The following is a 6,601-nucleotide window of genomic DNA, read 5'->3' as shown; positions in this document are numbered from 1 at the left end:
TTTTTGGGCAACTCTCGTAATTAAAAAAATCATGACCCAAAACAGAAAAACCTTGGTGTTGCCTATTCCTACCTCAACTACTTGGGTTTGTTTCCTATCCTAGTATAAGCTGCTTAGGATTCATGGGCAACCCTGATCAGGGATAAAAACTGGCAACTTGAACAGTAAACTGAGGCAACTATGTTCATTTTCCGTGCAACTCTGAAAAAAAAGACATCACCCATCAGAAACAGAATTTGGTGGGATACAGGCTTGGTTCTTATTCTGCTTATGCATAATTGTTACTTTATGTTATCTATAAAAAACATGTTGCTCGCTGCATTGTGGTTAGTTAGTCCTGAAAAACACAAGTTTCTGTTTTTTTATGGCAGGAAAGATGATGATGTTAATGTCTTCATACTACGGCTCGGAGTTGATTGTTCCATACACAGCTAAAGACATCCATAACCACTGTTCGAAGCTCAACGCCCCAAATAAAGACATTGGCATTGAAGAAACACTAAACTACTTTTGCAAGGTGATGGAAAATGACCCAGGATTTTTCTTTAAATGCAAGACAGATGCGGAAGGCAGGACAAAAAACTTGTTTTGGGTGGATGGTGCGGCAAGGAAAGCATACGCGGAGGCTTATCATGATTGCGTGTCATTTGATGCAACTTATCTCACAAACATGTACAATATGCCGTTTGCCCCCTTCATTGGAATCAACAGACATGTGCAGTCAATAATGCTCGGGTGTGGATTTGTCCGGCAGGAACTAGCCTCAAGTTATGACTGGTTGTTTGATGCTTTCCTAGAAGCAATGGATGGTTTGGCTCCGAACAACATCATCACGGACCAAGATGTTGCTATGGCACAATCTATCAAGAGGAAGTTCCCGGCAACGATTCACCGTTGCTGCCGTTGGCATATAATGAAGAAAGCACAAGAGAAGTTTGGCCCTGTGTTGGCTAGCAACCCGGATTTGGTAAAAGACTTCAATGAATGCATTGACTTCAGTTTCACCCCGGCTGAGTTTGAAAGGAAATGGGCTACACTTCAATTGAAATATGAAGGTCTTATGCATGGTCACTTTGAGAAACTCTATGAAGATCGGGCTACATGCACTAGTAGAAAAAACCCCACTAGTCCCAATTGGTTAGGGCCTTTTGTCCCAGTTCTTGAACCGGGACTAAAGGGTCGTTACTAATGCCCTAGACCTTTAGTCCCGGTTCTAACACGAACCGGGACAGATGGGCCTCCACGTGGCCGGTGCGCCGAGCCCAAGCAGGAGGGCCTTTGGTCCCGGTTGGTGGCACCAACCGGGACCAAAAGGCATCCACGCGTCAGCATTTCAGGGGCTGGGGTTTTTGTTTTTTTTTTGAAAGGGGGGGGGGTTGGGGGTTTAGGGGGTTAATTTAGGTGTTTCATATATTGTGTTAGCTAGCTAATTAATAGAGAGAAGTGTCCTCTCTTATGTCCGTGCTTGGTCGACGCTACATACTGTACATAGAGAGGCCCTCGACACGCTAGCTAGTAAGAAAATGAAGGAAACCATTAAGTATAGAAGTTCGTCATGCATACCGAAAGTGATCGATCGACCTCTCCTTCTCCGAGAGATTGGTCGAACAACAAGTTTTCGTATTATCTATCTGACGCTACTGGCTACATACATATACAATATGTAAGATCTCTTACAACCCCCTAGCATTTGAAATCAACTTCCACATGGTATTCTCCGGCTTTATTGATGACATAGTCAAGAAAGAATCCTGCCAATTCCTCTTGAATTGCTTTCATGCGATCTTGTGGTAGGAGTTCATTCCGCATCTGCCACATCTAATTTGAAGAAGGGGGTTAATACATATATATATGAATGAAACTCAACAGAAATGATGGTGTAATAAAATGAAATTGTGAATATTATAGCTTACACACTTCATATTGTCTTTTAGAGTAGTCCCGCTTATTTTTCAAAGTCGCGTTGTAGATGAACTCGCACACATAGTATCCACAGTAATCATTCCCTTGTTCCTGCCACAAGCACTTTACGAGAAATAGAGGTCAATCAAACTGATAATGAAACATTATAAATGGCATTGGTGAAAGTATAGCTATAGGATCAACGGGAGATGCGCGCAACTAGCTAGCTAGTAGTACTTACTTTCCGGTATGTATATCGCAGCTCCTTCGGCAGTCCCGGAGCTTCTGCGGTGAACTGTTTCCAAACCCTGCAAGACAAAGAAAATAATAATTATTACTTGAGATATCAGGAAATGAACAAAAAGTTGCCGATATGGTGCGATAATGATCGATTGAACTTACTTGTTGAGTATTTTAGTCATGTCCGCATAGGTTTCGGGATCTTTTCGTCTCGAGTCTAAGACGGTTACTAGTCCCCGCTCAAGGTTAATCTCCAGAAGAACATAGTGGAAGCTGCGCACGCATGCATAACTCATCAATTACATTACTAACCTTGCTTGAGTAATAAGGGAAACCGAATATGCACACGACAGTAACACTCACTCGAAGTTGTAAGGAAAGAGTATTAAATCTTTGTTTTGATTTTTGATCAACGATTGTAGCAAGTTGGCCTCGGCCTCTTCGGCGTTCTTTGTAACCTGAAATTCATCTATGATATTTGTGTTAATGAACCCAATATCATACATTTCTTGTTTTTTGCACTCGACGATCTTCAATCTGCATAATATAGTGAGGATAATTAATTATAAATACATGCAATGAAAGAACCGAGATATATAGAGAGACTTAATGACAGAAATAGTACTTACAGACAGTAGCAAAAGACTGTTAATTTATCGAGGGCCTTTTGATTGAAGAACTCGAAGAACTCCTCAAATGGAACAGGCAACATATCAGTTCCAATGAGGTTGTGCTCCTCTTTAATTCTCAGATACAGAGTATTCGTCCCCCCAGACTCTCTGCAGGTTTTCATGTACCAATTATGGAATCTTCGCATCATCGTTGTTAGAGATTTTTCATCTTTGACTAGAGGCTTCCCGTACTCGTATCTGTGTTCGTCCACCTCCAAGAAATCAAAATGTACATCGTCAGGCAGGTAATCTCTAAGATTGCTATAACCGGGCACCGTCCCTGAAGCATTAGCGACGATGTCGCTAGACACATTGAGAGGGGGGCACGATTGCTTTGCTTGTTCGCCGAGCTGGGCAATTTTTTTCCCAGCTGCTCGTTCTTTTAACCTTTGATCACTGACAGTACTTCGCGACCGCTCCGCTTCGAGATATGCCTTTTCAGTAATGCGCTCATAGTTGGTTTTCGGCGGAGACTTTGGTGGTTTCCTCAGGGCATTGATAGTGCGCTTTGCTTTCACCGGATCTACCTTCTCCTCCGGAGGTGGATATCTCTTTGCTTTCAACCCTTCAAAGAAGTCCTTCACTTTGGTCCACACGATCTTCGCGTTTTCCTCCTCGGTCCTCTCGTACGGTAACTTCTCTAGAGGCTTGAGAGATGGACCGTATCTGTATTGCCTCCTGCCTCTGGCTGTACTGCTAGATGCCGGAGCAGACGGAGCGGCTGCGACTGTCTTCTTTCGTGCTTGCTTACGAGGCGGAGGAGAAGGACTACGACGCGCCGGAGCAGCTGGGGCGGCGGTGGGTCTCTTCCGCCCTTGTTGGCGAGGCGGAGAAGGAGGAGGCAGCTGGCTGCTCGAGTGCACCGGCGCAGGCGGAGAAGGAGGCGGAGTGCCGCCACGCGCCGGAGAAGGAGGCTGAGTGCCCTGATCACTTGTTGGAGGAGGCGGAATGCCCTGACTCGCCGGAGGAGGAGGAGGAGGCGGAGGCGTCCAGTTCGGAAGGTTGATGAGCTCCTTCCGCCATAGGCATGGAGTCTTCAGAGAAGAACCCAGCCGAATCTCTCCTTCACCCGTAGGGTGGTCAAGCTCAAGGTCCTCAAATCCGTCCGTTATTTGATCCACCATCAACCTAGCATATCCTTCTGGAATCGGATGGCCGTGGTAGGTTGAGCCAGGTTCATTAGGTATAACAGAGCCAACAGCCGCCTTGACTTTCAATGTCATCCATCGCATCATAAGGTGGCAATGTTGAGGCTTTGTGATAGCATCCACAGGGTAGCCCGTGAAGACAGGCTCCAGCTGCTGAGTCTGCTCGGTGGAAGCCACGCTGCTTCTCCGCTGAGATGGCGGGGTAGCTGCAGGGGAAGCTTCGACAGGTCGTTTGCTGCGATCTGCTTCTCGTTCCTCTAGCCCTTGTACCCTTTCGTGCAGTGCCTGCAGTTGGCTATGCTCCACTTTCTTCCTCCTCTCCTGGGTTTTGTAACCCCCTGCGTCCGGAAACCCAACCTTCCACAGAAGGGAGCCTGGCGTGCCTCGTGTCCGTCCAGGGTGCTCAGGATTCCCGAGGGCCATTGTGAGCTCGTCATTCTCTGTGTGTGGAACGAACGTCCCTTCTTGCGCTTTCTCGATATACTCCCGAAGCTTCCTGACGGGTATTCGCAGTTGCTCTTCCGTCCAAACGCACTTCCCTGATACAGGGTCCAAGGTTCCGCCAACCCCGAAGAACCAAGTCCGGCAACGGTCTAGCCATCTCAATGTCTCTGGTTCGACCCCTTTAGCAATTAGGTCATTCTCAGCCTTGTCCCACAAAGGTCGGGCTTTGAGGTAACCACCTGACCCCGTGCGATGGTGATGCTTCTTCTTCACAGCATTAATCTTGTTTGTCGCTGACATCTTCTTACTCTTTTCCAATGTCTTATGGGCCACAAATGCGGGCCATTGATCTCTGATCTTCTCAAACTGGCCGGTAAATTCTGGTGTCTCTTCTTTGTCGACAAACGTTTTCAGCTCATTCTTCCACCTCCTGAATAGTTCTGCCATCTTCTTAAGAGAATGAGACTTGATCAATTCCTCTTTAACTGGCTTCTCTGGATCCTCCTCTGGCGGTAGGGTGAAATTTTCCTTAAGCATTGTCCAAAGATCTTCTTTCTGCATATCGGAGACATAAGACGTTGGCACCTCAGGATCTTCCTTCTTTGGCTTTAACCATTGCTGGATACTGATCGGGATCTTGTCCCTAACAAGAACCCCGCACTGAGCACGAAATGCATCCCTTGTCCAGATGCGTTCAATCGGCTTGCCATCGCGCGCGATTGCTGTGATCTCAAACCTTTCATCCGAGCGCAACTTTTTCTTCAGGCCTCGTTTCTTTACCGAAGTTGAGCTCGATCCGGAGGGCTAGAGAAAAAAGAAGAAAGACGAGAGTTAATTAATATGTGTACATATGAAAACAATGAATGCATCAATTAACTAGTTAACACGGGGTTAACTAATATATATACCTGGCCGGACTCGGTTCGGTCACCGGAGCCGTCATCACGGTCACTTTCTTGTACCTCCATTGGGTCACCGGAGCCATCATGAACATAGCCCTCTTATTGTACCGGCATTAATGGGTCACCAAAGCCATCATGAACATAGCCCTCTTCTTCACCCAGTCCTTCCTGACCATCGGTGTCGTTGAGAAACGATGCAATGACATCACTTCCTTGTGCGATTATCTCCCCCAACATCGCTTCTGTTGCTTCGTCTCGGAAGTGCTCCATAGTTTCTGCAAATATTTACAACATGTCAATTATTATTCAAACATGGTACAGATGGATATATATTAGTGCCAAACATAGAACTAGCTAGCTAATCACAATAAGGAATCATGTTAGTGGCCTTGACGCTGCTTCTCTAGGGTTTGGGGTGGCCTAGAAAATGCTTCAAGGGTTTGGGGTGGCCTCGACATAACGCTTTAAGGGTTTGGGGTGGCCTCGACGACAACGCTCTTTTAACTTGGTAAATTTGGGTGGCCTCGAGAGAGTTTGTCGGGTATGGGTGCGGCGGGAGGGGGTAGGAGACCAACATAATTTTTTCTCTAGGGTTTGGGTGTCCTCGGGAGTTTTGGTCGAGTGAGAGGACCGAGGAGGGTGCTCCCGTGGTATAAGTTATCACGGTCGAGAGGGGGTATATATATCGACCGCCCCTCATGTCGAAGTTATCCGGGAGGGGGTTATATCGACAACGACGCGACATACATATACATGGGAAAATAATGTTATCGGGGAGGGGGTATATCGGTACCCCCCCTCGTGTTGAAGTTCTCGGGAGGGGGTATATCGACAATGACATACCCGATAAAAAAAAGAAAAAAAAGAAGAAATAAAAAGAGGAGAAGAAGAAAGTAATAGAAGAGAAGCAATCATAGAAAAAAAAAGAAAAAAAGGAGAAGAAGAAAGGAATAGAGGAGAAAGATTCTATTTTTCTTCTTCTTTCTCCTCTATTCCTTTCTTCTTCTCCTCTTCTTTTTCTTCTTTTTTCCTCTTCTTATTTATTTCTCCTCTTCTTCCTCTCCTCTTCTTCTCCTTTCTTGCTCTTCTTATTTTCCTTTTTCTTCTCTCATTCTTTTTCTTCTTCTTCCTTTCCTAGCTAGATATTTAAAATTTTCTAAAAACTAAACTAACCTAAAATGTACTAAATCAGAGAACATATATAGATAAAACTCTTCTACCTTTAATGTACTAAATCTTCTTCCTTTCCTAGCTCGATATTTAAAAATTAAACTAACCTAAAATGTACTAAATC

Source organism: Triticum dicoccoides, chromosome 1B, assembly GCF_002162155.2.
Source record: "Triticum dicoccoides isolate Atlit2015 ecotype Zavitan chromosome 1B, WEW_v2.0, whole genome shotgun sequence".
Classification (NCBI taxonomy): Eukaryota; Viridiplantae; Streptophyta; class Magnoliopsida; order Poales; family Poaceae; genus Triticum; species Triticum dicoccoides.
This window is presented reverse-complemented; position numbering follows the sequence as displayed.